The sequence below is a fragment of the Xenopus laevis genome, chromosome 2S (assembly GCF_017654675.1).
Source record: "Xenopus laevis strain J_2021 chromosome 2S, Xenopus_laevis_v10.1, whole genome shotgun sequence".
Classification (NCBI taxonomy): Eukaryota; Metazoa; Chordata; class Amphibia; order Anura; family Pipidae; genus Xenopus; species Xenopus laevis.
Genome location: NC_054374.1, coordinates 74,262,768 through 74,276,423, shown reverse-complemented (window position 1 = coordinate 74,276,423; position 13,656 = coordinate 74,262,768).

Here is a 13,656-nt window from a genome sequence, read left to right as displayed (position 1 = left end):
TACTTACCATCAATTATTCACCAGGACCAAGCAGGCTTTGTACCTAAAAAAGAAGCAAAGGATAATTTAGCAAAAACAATATCTATAATACAGTATACAAAAAAATTTAATATCCCAACTCTTTTCCTTACGACAGACGCTGAAAAAGCATTCGATAGAATATCTTGGGCATTCTTGGAGAAAACAATGATTAACCTTGGAATTGGGGAGCACATGAGACAGAGAATACTGGCCTTATACGATAGACCAACTGCTAAAATAAAAATAAATGGTACCCTCTCAGAGTCACTCCAGATATATAATGGAACAAGACAGGTATGCCCTCTATCACCTACGTTGTTTCTAATGGTGATGGAGGTATTGCTTTCACACATAAGAAACAATCAGGATATTTTGGGAGTGAATATAAAGGGTAAAGAATATAAAACTGCAGCATTTGCTGATGATTTATTGATTTATATTACGAACCCTTTAATTACCTTACCAAATTTGATAAGCTTATTGAAGCTATTTGGAGAATTTTCAAATTTTCAAATTAATTATTCTAAATCTGAGATTGTAAACATAAACGTGAAAGAGGACATCGCATTGCAGATTAAACAAAATTTTCCATTTAAGTGGTCGCTATCTACTATTAAATACTTAGGGGTAAATATATGTGGGGGCTTGGGGAAGGCCTATCAAGATAATTACACACCTATGTTAACATCCATACAAAAAACAATAGATAAATGGGGAAAAATTAAAATGTCGTGGACAGGAAGATTACAAGCTATAAAGATGGTTGTAATACCAAAAGTATTATATCTATTCCAAGTCTTACCAATAGATCTACCGCAAATATTCTTTAAAAAACTAAAATCGTTGATTACTAGGTTTATATGGAATGGGAAAAAAGCAAGAATCAGTTGTAAAATCTTAACGGACCCCAAAGAGAAGGGTGGGATGGCGGCTCCAGACCCATATCTATATTATATTGCTGTACATTTGGTTAGAATATTAAACTGGATGACGAAAAAAGGGAAAAAAGTTTGGAGTTATATTGAACAAGAATGGGGAGATTACCCAATTGAAAATGCGCTTTGGGATGATAAGTGGGGAAAGACTAAAATGATAGCACAACACCCATTTATAAATAACACCCTCAAAGTATGGCATAAGAATAAAATAGATATGCATCTGACCCGGGCTCCATATGTATTACAACCATTGATGCTAAATCCAAATTACCCCCCAAGTTTAGAAAGAGGAACATATCAAAGGTGGGAGAAATGGGAGGAAAAACCTACAAAAATTCGAGACTTGATCAGAGGAGATAAGATTATACCTCTTCTGGACAATATAACAGGGTGACTGGGGAACTGGCAGCTATGCTCTCAATCTCAGCAAGGCACCCCCGCTCCAGGTGTAGGAATTAGGTCAATTAACAAGAGAGCTGAGAGAAAGCAAACGAAGAGGCAGAACTTGCTGCTAAGTGCTCTTTATTGCACACAACATGTTTCGGGCCCAGAGCCCTTTATCAAGTGTACAAATCATTATGTGAACAAACTTTTAAGGTGTAAAACAGGAAGTGAGATCATAAAACATCGTATGTCAATCAACAGTGGTGCGGTGCTGATGTCATCTTAATTTATGTTAATAAAAATATAATAGCCTTTTTTGCATCATTATTATAGTTCAACCGTGATACAGTGCTGATGTCATCACAATATGTGCTCATAAAATCAATAAAAATGTAAAAATAGTACAAAAATAGTCCAAAGGATCTTTTGACTTCATTCCAAGGTTGCAAAATTTGCATGGGTATTGCACACAGGTTGTATATACAAAATGTTTCACTAAAGTGCTAATATGCTAATGGACACAAAAGGAACTGCCCATTTCTAGGCCTACCACTAAAGCAACATGATCACATGTCTATTTTACATAGAAGGATTGCCCAATATTCTTACCACTAGTTGTACATATAATGTAACTATCTTGGGCTCAGTAATTCTGTTATTTGCAAAGAAACAAATCAAGTATAAGTTTCAAGGGAGAATAAATTACAAATGTATCAAAGAACGTCTCGATAGGCTGTAAAAAAGTTAAAAAAGGTTATCAATCATCGTTTACACATAATAGAGATAAGGGATGCAACAGTGTAATTATAGGAAACATTTGACACTCCAGCTATCATTCATGCCTTTTGGATAGAGAGTATCCAATTTTTTAATCCAGTATGCCTCCCTCTGTGACAATTTTTTCCTCTGATTGCCTCCTCTCTGCATTGGGCTAAATACTTCAAGTATAGCCCATCTTAACTGGGACTGGTTATGGTTGGCAGTATTAAAGTGTCTAGATACTGTCGTGTCGGTGGCTGCTCCTTTTTTAAAATTCCTTATATTCCCTTTATGCTCCTTTATGCGGGTCTTAACTGCTCTTATGGTTTGACCAATGTATGCAAGCCCACAGGGACATTTTAACATATAGATCACATAGCTTGTATCACATGTAGCAAAGTGATTTAGCTTAACAGGAGTACCATTTGCTGGATGTCGCAAGGTTTCTCCTTTGATGATGGCGGAGCAGCAATTACAGTTTAAGCAGGCAAATGTTCCCACTTTAGGTTGACCCAAAAATCTCTGGGTACCCTGTATACGGGGCGGGTTAACTTCCGATGGGCACAATATATCTCGGAGACACCTTCCTTTGTTGTAGCTAAATATTGGAGGTTTTGTCAGGGAACTCCTTAGTGTTTTTTCCTGTAATACCAATGGCCAATACTTATGGATTATATGTTCTATATCTTTGCTCTTAGCACTGTATTGGCTTACAAATGGAAAGACATCCCTTCTGTCTTTAGCTTTATATGTCAGAAGTTCTTTCCTAGGTATTGTTCCTACTTCCCTGACACAGTTTTCAATATTTTTTGGTTTATAGCCTCGTTCGATAAATCTATGTTTAAGGGTATTTGCTGCAAGGGAATAGTTGGCCTCTTCAGAAGTAATCCTACGTGCCCTTATAAACTGGCCCTTAGGGATTGCTCTCATTACTTTAGGGGCATGGAAACTAGAAGCATGCAAGATATTATTTTTCTCCGTGGGTTTACGATACAGATTTGTACTAATGTTACCATCGCTTACAGTTATAGTAACATCAAGGAAGTTGATGCTCTGCCCCCCCTGCTCAGTGGTGAACTTAATAGTAGGGTGTGCCTCATTTGCTTTGTTGACCATTTCCATAAAGGCAGAATCTGGGCCTTCCCACAACATGAGGATATCATCCACAAACCTATAATATCCCAGTATGTGCTGTAAATATGGTGCTGTCAGGAATAACTGCTTTTCGATTCTGTGGACAAAAATATTGGCAAATGATGGAGCGACGGTTGCACCCATCGACGTCCCCTGCCTTTGCCAATAGAATTCCCCAGAGAATCTAAAGTAGTTCTTCTTTAAGACCACCGACAAGCAATCAATGATAAAGTACAGTAGTTGATGAGAGACATTTGTTTCTAATAATGCTTCCTCCACATATCGTATACCCTCTTCTTGCGGGATAGACGTGTAGAGGCTCTGTATGTCAATACTATACAGTTTAGCATTGGTACTTATTTTCCCAAGATCCCTTAATTTACAAAGTAAATCTGTGGTATCAGTCAAGCAGGTAGGAATATTTGCAACCAAGGGCTGTAGAAACTTATCCACAAACTTGGAGAGAGGTTCAAGTACGGAATCTATTCCAGACACTATAGGTCTGCCTGGCGGGTTCTCTAAGGACTTGTGAATCTTTGGTAGCAGATATAGCACAGGTATGCGCGGATGTTCTTTACAGAGGAAATCTTTTACATGATTTGGAATAAGACCATTATCAGCTGCTTGTGAGACCATCAATTCAACCTCAGTTAATATACGGATAGAAGATCAAGTAACATTGTTACTAAACGTAATCATGGAGAACCACAAGATACTAGATGATATACTTACCTTTTATCTTATCCAAGTAGCCAAATCATTAATCCCAAAACACTGGAAATCCGAGGAACCCCCATCATTCAATGAATGGATGAGATCAGTAGAAGAAATAAGACAGCTAGAGGAGTTAACATATATATATTACAGCAATAGTGTAACCTACTGGAAGATCTGGACCCCATGGTACAGATTTAGAGAATCACTAGACCAAAAAGGAAAAATAAGAGGGGAATAAAGTAGCAGTAAGCAAAAGAAACCTTGCAAGGAGAACAAATATTGAACAAATGTTGAAGTGGTTATGAACTGTGGGGTATATGATTAATACACCATCTTCTCAATGCCCCCTGTATTTATTTTTTGTATCCCTTTCCCCTTTATTTTGTGTAATGTCTAATTTGTTTTCTTTTGTGTGAGAAAAAAAAAAAAGAAAGAAAGAAATTTTAAAAAAGATATACTTAATCCTTATTGGAAGCAAACCCAGCCTATTTGGTTTATTTAATATTTACATAACTTTCTAGAAGACTTATGGTATGAAGATCCAATTTATGGAAAGGTCCGTTATCTGGAAAACCCCAGCATTGTGGATAAGTCCAGTGTCCCGACCTTCCTGCCCCTGCTTTTCTTTTCTCACATGTTAGCTCAATATTCTAGGGGTTACTTGACTTTGCTGTTGCTTTTGTATATTCCAAAAATATTCGTACTCTTTGATTTTCTAGTATTTGGACTTTTAATTGTTGCATTTAATTGTCACAGTTGTGTCCACTTTTTTGTCCTTGCCGTATTATGGGGAAGAACTGCATTGTTACATGCCCACGGTTTACACAGTTTCTAGCATCCAAAATGGGTTTGTTCTGACATGTAGGTAATACTTTCCCTCTGGCAGTTCAGCTAGTAGGGTGGATACAGATCATTATAGCACTGCTCTGTGTGTGATGGCCAAAGGGGTAGTTTCTGCTCTGTCAGTGGAAAGAAGAGCTTTCTGCCTTCCTGCTAATAAAGTCATAGAAAACACTTGTTCCATCTTTGGGTGACATGACTAAAAGAACTCATTATTTTATTGTTAAAACTGTAATGAAAAAACAAAACAAAAATGTGCTGTATATTATAAAGTGTTTGTTTTGTTGTATAGTAGGAAAATCGCCATAACCTGTGTCAGACTTTACACTAGTGCGGGATGAAGCATTTTATGGGCCAGTCCAAAACAATTGCATTATTATGCCTATTAATATTCTATTATTAAGATTATACTAAGCACCAGTTGCATCACAGGATACTAGTTGGATAATCTCCCATAAGACTATAACCGACAACTGGTTCTCCTTCATTGTAGTTCACAAAATATTAGTCAATCACAATCTGAAAAGCTTTTGTCAATACCATGAAGATTACACTAGTGCAGTGATCCCCAACCAGTAGCTCGTGAGCAACATGTTGCTCTCCAACCCCTTGGATGTTGCTCCCAGTGTCCTCAAAGCTGGTGCTTATTTTTGAATTCCAGGCTTGGAGGCAAGTTTTGGTTGTATAAAAACCAGCTGCACTGCCAAACAGAGCCTCAATGTAGGTTGACAAGCCACATAGGGGCTACCAAATTGCCAATTACAGCACTCATGTGGCACCCCAAGAACATTTTTCACGCTTGTGTTGCTCCCCAACTCCTTTTACTTCTGAATGTTGCTCATGGGTTCAAAAGGTTGGGGATCCCTGCACTAGTGGATGCATAATCGGCAAGAGTAATCAGTGAATTTATTATTTTTTACCTAATGCGAATGTAGATTGGAGTGATGAACTTAATGCACATTTGTCTTTTTTTCATCCAAAATTAAAAGGTTTTTTTTTAAATTTACTTTTAGAATTTATGTAGAGAGTGATATTGTGAGACGATTTGAAATAGCTTTTTATTATTTGTGTTTTTTTTAGTCATTGAATATAATTAAAATTAATATGAATTAATATTACATTGTTCATTATCGCTAAACAAAGGGTTGTGTTGACACCTGCTCTGGAGTTTTGTTAAATATTTTGTCAACCACTGTTTTCTGTCTCAACATTCACAATGCCTTTTTCAAAACAAGGAATTTCTTCTTTGCCTTTTATGTGTCTCTCATGACATTTTCACTTTTTACTCTGTTTAGATGTATCCAACTATCTGCAACTCATTTTAGAGCCCCCCACTGAGAATTAAAGAGATTCTTCTGTTGCCATGGAAACTGCAGTGGCTCTATCCCAAGCAGATATTGGAAACTGCACTTTCTAGGAATATCACAAATGTGTCTCTCAACCTTGCCTCAGCAGGGTGCTACACATTGTGCAGCTCGGTTACTTCTTACATGTGATTGTTGGAGTGTGTGTGTGTATATTTGTGCCTACGTCTGTGTATCTGTATAGTTACTCACACTAACATACAATCATAGAAACTGGAGATTAAAGAATAATCTTTCCTCCTGCTGCTGAGTGATACTGACATGCTGAAGCTTTGTAACACAGAATGCCCATCCAACCACAGACAACCATTAACCTCTGTAACCCCTGAGCAGGATTGAGAACAGTTTGGCATATTTTAAATGAAATCATTGTGGAATAGTGCCAAAAGCCGATCCTGCCATTGAGCATCTTGCGCTAACTCCTTATTATAGAACATGACATCACTGATGTATGACACGCGCGCTGACAGGACTGAAAAACCAGAATGTTTCCAAAAAGAATTAGCAGCAAGAACGTTTGCTGAATTTCAAGAGCAAAATACAGGCGGTGACTGACTTTGCAAGAACAGTTATATGAAAAGAAAGTGGTACCAGCTGAAAGGAGGGTAGGGGGCAGATTTACTAAAGGGCGAAGTGAATAACGCTGGCGCCGATTTATCAGCATTACCGCTTTCAGGCACTTCGCCGATTTACTACCGGGTGCAGGCGTAACTTCGCTAGTGAAAGAGACAGACGTTAGCGATCTATCACACTCTATCACCAGGCGAATTTTTGCTCTGGCGAATGGACGTTACTCTGCAAATTCGCTAAGATGCAGATTTTACTGAACGTTACCTCTTTCACCAGACTTGCCTTTTCCAGCTCAGACCAGGCGAAGTGCATTTGAGTGAATATATATTCCTCAATTTTCTGTTACTTACATCATATTTTTAGTGGAAAAAGTTTCTAGAGACCCAAAAAACACTGGCGTCTTTTCCTTTTTTTAGAGTGATAGCCTGCAAAAGTTGTAACATAAACTATACAGTTGATAGGGTGCGGGTTAGGGTGTGGGTCAAGTATTTCTTGACCCACACACCACTAGCCACTACTAGGGTTGCCACCCGGCCGGTATTTTACCGGCCTAGCCGGTAAAATACCAGCCAGGGCCGGGGCCGTAATTACAAATTTACCAGCAATGTAGCTGCCGGTAATTTGTAATACCTATAACAAAAGCCCTTGGCCCTCCGACAGAAACTTACCCCTCCTTCATTTTCTGCCCCTCTTGTGATGGGGCCCCGCTCCCTTTTGCGTCATGCTGCACGTGGCTTCGCCCCTTTTTACGTCACACTCCGCCCATTTACCCGTGACCCGCCCCTTTTTCATCACTGGCCGGTAATTTTTTTTAAATAGGTGGCAACCCAAGCCACTACCTTCAACCCTGCCTTACTCTACCTGTTTGAGCACTTGATAGAAACACGGAGGGTGGGACAAAGGATTGAGGAAAATGTGGCATGGATGGACATGGGTTTTCAGGTTGTTAAAGGGCCAGTTCTCTTTCAGATAAACCCTACTACAGGGTCTCCTCTCCCTATTGTTCGACCAAAGTTAGCATGAATTTCCCAAGAAAAAAATCAAGCCAAAAAGCTGGTCGGAGTAGAAATGCTCAGTATAAGCAAACTGATGATGATCAAGATATTATATATTATAGATCAGTGCATTCATATTATGTGATATATTCACGTCCATATGAATTCAATACCCCAGAAGCCCCAGTAACTCCCAATTTTCTTTTCTGCTGATTCACTGCACATTCTCTGTGCTATTTACTGAGCTTAGGGACTAACTTACAGACATACAAAACTAATTTTCTGTTTGATAATTTGCGACAACCCCTAGGCTTGGATACTCAACTGCTGCTCAATGCCCACTAAGCATGTGAGTGTCACTGATATTCCTAACAAAATACAAGATGGGAAGCTCCTGTGACAACTTGGAAGGCCTGGATTATTACTACTATATAGATGTTAAACTTTTAGTCTGGTTCAATAAGATCTGTACATAAAATATGGGGGTACATTTATCAAAGAGTGAAAAGTTAGAGATCGCTACAGTCCACAGAGTGAAATTCCGCCACTCTCCATTCATTTCTACAAGATTTTAAAAGAGTATTTATCAATGAGTGAAAGCAAAAGTTCACTTTAAAAAAAAATGCCTTTCAAAATCCCATAGAAATGAATGGAGAGAGGCGGTATTTCACTCTAGTGGACTGTGGTGATCTCTAACTTCACTTTTTGATAAATATACCCCATGACCACAACCTGGTCAGCTTTAAAATATATTTTTGAGCAGAGATAGTAATTTTATACTCTTGCTGTTGCTGTTCATCCAGAAATCAATCCTGAATTTTCATATACTGTACATTTTTTGGAAAATAAATTTCTCTCTTAAACAACGTTCATGTGTAAGTTAAATACAGTAATAAAGATAATCTGCTGGGTTTTCTTTAATCAGTCTATTGTAATAAACTTCATCTTAAATTTTTTTGTGGCTGGCCAGTTTTTTTAAATTAATTGATTACAGAGAACCCAGCAGATTATTATTATTCATAACTCGTTGATTGAAGTAATATTGGTTGCCACTGGTCCTTAGCAACACAGGGTCTTACTGTATTAGTCCTTTTGGGGATAAGTTAAATACAGCATCCACTTTCCAGAATGGTATATTTTTCAGTATCATCCACATGCCTTCTCCCTCAAGCAGGGTAAATTCAAGGTCCCCAAAACCACATAATGGTGTTTAAGAATCCAAAGGACCTTGGCCATTGCCGATTCTCTTCCTCTCTTCCCATAACATTGCAGGGTCTCTGGCAGGAAACATCAGCTTGATACTACTCACTTTTTCCCTTTTCATAAAGAGACAACCTACTGAGCCACATGATGCAAATCATTTTTATCTTTGTGCAAGCAATGTATCCTTTGCAGAATTTAAAATAATTGTGGCCAACCCCTGTGTGCTTGCGAATTAGAGAAAACAAATAATCATCAACTAAAAATTATATACGGAAAAAAAACATTTTCCTAATGGCCAATTTTTTAGGCTGACTGAAGATGGTGCATTTTTTGGTACAAATAAATTTAATTTGGAAGTAAGATTTATTGCATACACTGGCAGACCGGTTTAGCACATTCTCCCATTCATTTAAATATATAAAAATAATTTTATCTAACTGATTAAATGACCTCAGCATTTATGTGGACTAAGCCACAGTTGCAAAGTATGACCAGGTCTTCAGGCTTGGCTGGAGTTTTTGGTGGTGGGGGCTGTTTGGGCATTAAGGCCAGGACAGAGGCTCCTGAACTCTTGCACTTATACTCTTGCACTTATATGTCCCGATCACTCTTGCACTTATACATCAAGGCTTGGCTTCAACTGCCAGTACAGTAATGGTGGTTCTAGACTAGGCAAAAGGCTGTTTGCTGGCATTTTATCTTATCTGCCGCTGTATCATAGGAAAAATAATTTGCAGTTTTGCTCTAGTCCAGCAACATTAGCAACATTTTTGCTTAATAAATCTCTTTCCCAGCTAACACACATACATATGTGTATATACACTCTGTTTACAAAGCAAGTGCCTATGTGCCAGAATCTTTTACAATAAAACTGTACTCTTAGGGGCCGATTCACTAAGGGTCGAATATCGAGGGTTAATTAACCCTCGATATTCGACTAGGAATTAAAATCCTTCGACTTCGAATATCGAAGTAGAAGGATTTAGCGCAGATAGTTCAATCGAACGATCGAAGGATAATTCCTTCGATCGAACAATAAAATCCTTCGAATCGAACGATTCGAAGGATTTTAATCCAACGATCGAAGGAATATCCTTCGATCAAAAAAAGTTAGGCAAGCCTATGGGGACCTTCCCCATAGGCTAACATTGACTTCGGTAGCTTTTAGATGGCGAACTAGGGGGTCGAAGTTTTTTTTAAAGAGACAGTACTTCGACTATCGAATGGTCGAATAGTCGAATGATTTTTACTTCGAATCCTTCGTTTCGAAGTCGTAGTCGTAGTCGAAGGTCGAAGTAGCCCAAAAAAACTTCTAAATTCGAAGTTTTTTACCTTCGAATACTTCACTCGAAGTTAGTGAATCGGCCCCATAAAGTGAAAAAAAGTATTTTTCTAGTAAAGGATATGCAGAGGAGACAGGGCCGACTGGCACTCAGACGGATCCACAGGACCAGAGAAAATCGTTTATTTTTCTTTGTACAAAGTTTAAAAAATGTATATTTGCATCTCCATCCACCCTACGCGTTTTGCACCCACTCAGGGCACTTAGTCATGGGCTCCGAGAGCATGAGAGCCCATGACTAAGTGCCTTGAGTGGGTGCAAAATGCATAGGGCGGATGGAGATGCAAATATAAATTTTTTTAAACTTTGTACAAATAAAAATATTTTTTTTAACGATTTTCTCTGGTCCTGTGGATCCGTCTGAGTGCCGGTTGGAGCAGTTTCTTTGTCATATCCTTTGCCGTACCACTCCCTAAAGCTGGGGGTGTGGGGCTGGAGCACCCGGACAACATTTACTATTTGGTGAGTCATTTACAATTTATTCTGGAGCACCGTGTTTTTCCAAACCATTGCAATATTTTTCTAGTAAACCAACATTGCTTCTCAATAGATTAAAGGGGAGGCAAAATAATAACCATTGCAAAAGACAAGACTAAACATTATTTATATGGATCAAAGACTCACTAATGGGCATTTTACAAAATAACATCACATTTCACCACATAACATCACTAATAAGTCAGCAATAGAAATTGCCCCCCGCCCAGCAAATGCCCTACAGACACACATGTACTGGAATAATTCTAATCATCCTACTTCCACCTATCTGGATGCCTTTTGAATATATTTGTACAGTGGTAAAAGAGCAGCCACTCCTTACTAGATTCACATCCTTTGTTTAAAATAGCCCATAAAACAATGGATTCTTGTCAAATAATCTTCTTGGTGCATAACAGTCAGCCAGCTCTGGTCCTCTTTTCCAGGAAGAACAAAGCATAGTATGCAAAGTATGCACATTAGCTTCCATAATAGCTGCTTCAAGGGGAAGGGTACAAAAAAAGGCGTCACTCACAGTCTCTGTTCTGATTTCAAGTACTTAAAATTCTTTCGAGTTGAAGGCTGGAAGAGGAAATTGGCTCATTTCAAAAGGAAACTGTTGAATTATTATTAAAGCATAGTGATCCAAGAAAATGGTCGTCCCTTAAACTTGATTTATTGATGCAAATTGCTTCCGCTTTTTTTCCTTTGGTCAGTTCTATTTATTCCTTTCTAGTATTTTCTAGCATTGAAAGTGCAGAGTTCCATTTGTAGGTGTTTACTTGTATGTTAAAGGGCACCATACCTTAACATGATAGCAGATGAAGAAAATACGTACTCTAACATGGTATTTATAATTCTGCACAGACTATGGGCAAAATAAGGTTATTGTCTAATGCTATTCTAGTCACATTTGGCTATCACTTGTGTTATAGTGCCACCCCACACCGCTTGGATTGCTAGGACCCCCTCCCCATTGACTTCTTATAATACAGGAGGGTCCAAAATGGTATATGATTCTAATATTCCATTGGATAAATACAATCCAGTCCTGTCTTAGCATTGGATGTTACTGAAAGAATCTGTTAAACACAGCTAAAAGACCTTCTGAGACGTTTCAGTGACGCTGGGCTGGGGGCGGCGCGATCCTTCCATAGGCTGATTACGAATGAAAACAGGAATTCAGCCTATGGAAGGATCGCTCCTTCCATCTGTTAGTAGTGTCAGCGGGTTGGCAGCACACAGGTTCGCGGGGCTGGCTTTGCGGGGGGGGCTTTTCAGGGAATGATTAAGGGTAGGACTCCACGGACTAGTTCTGCGTGATCCGACGCAATGCGCAAAAACGCAGGCGTCACGTCGGATGTGACAGAAATAAGGTAAGTAATAGTATTGTCGGATGGTGTTGCAGTGTTGATCCGACGTGACACGACTGTCGGATGCAGACGCTGCACGCTGCGAAATTTAAGAAACTATTGTGTCTCCTGCGCATCTCCAGTATTTCTGAACCTATGTGGGCGTAGTTGAGTGGCATGCCGCCCCTAAAACCCTGCCACCCGGACCTTGATAGTCTCTCCAAAAATCCAGTCCCAGCCAGACACCCGCAGGTTTGCCAATGGATCGGGCGTGTTCGGGCTGACCTCAGCATTTCCTTATGCAGGTTGTTGGCAGGTTTGTTTTGAGCTCTCCCAGCTAGAGATGTCGCGAACTGTTCGCCGGCGAACTTGTTCGCGCGAACATCGGGTGTTCGCGTTCGCCGGAAGTTCGCGAACGTCGCGCGACGTTCGCCATTTTGGGTTCGCCATTGTTGGCGCTTTTTTTTGCCCTCTCACCCCAGACCAGCAGGTACATGGCAGCCAATCAGGAAGCTCTCCCCTGGACCACTCCCCTTCCCTATAAAAACCGAAGCCCTGCAGCGTTTTTTCACTCTGCCTGTGTGTGCTGAAGAGATAGTGTAGGGAGAGAGCTGCTGCCTGTTAGTGATTTCAGGGACAGTTGAAAGTTTGCTGGCTAGTAATCGTTTTGATACTGCTCTGTTATTGGAGGGACAGAAGTCTGCAGGGGTTTGAGGGACATTTAAGCTTAGGTAGCTTTGCTGGCTAGTAATCTACCTTCTACTGCAGTGCTCTGTATGTAGCTGCAGTGGGCAGCTGTCCTGCTTCTGATCTCATCTGCTGACTGCTGCAATAACAGTAGTCCTTGTAAGGACTGCTTTTATTTTTTTTTTGTTGTTTTACTACTACTACTACTACTACTACTATAAGAGCCCAGTGCTATTAGTCTAGCAGTGTTGGGGAGTGGGACTGGTGTGCTAATCTGCTGCTCCTAGTAGTTCAGCAGCACCAACTTTAATTTTTTTTTTTTAATATTCATTTTTTTTTTATTTTACTTTTTTTTATTTTACTACCGCTGTAGTAGTGTATAAGTTGACCTTTTAGGCATTATTTGCCCTGTAGGCATTATTTGCACACTGTTTTCTTCAACCCGCCATCGAGCTGTGTGACCTTGTTCACATTCTGTCTAAATATCCATAATATTACCGTCTCCAGAAAAAACACCGGAGTCACTTTTTTCAAGCAGCCATAATATATTTTACGTAATCCGTATCCACCGCTGTAGTAGTGTATACGTTGGCCTTGTAGGCATTATTTGCACACTGTTTTCTTCAACCCGCCATCGAGCTGTGTGACCTTGTTCACATTCTGTCTAAATATCCATAATATTACCGTCTCCAGAAAAAACACCGGAGTCACTTTTTTCAAGCAGCCATAATATATTTTACGTAATCCGTATCCACCGCTGTAGTAGTGTATACGTTGACCTTGTAGGCATTATTTGCACACTGTTTTCTTCAACCCGCCATCGAGCTGTGTGACCTTGTTCACATTTTGTCTAAATATTGATAATATTATCGT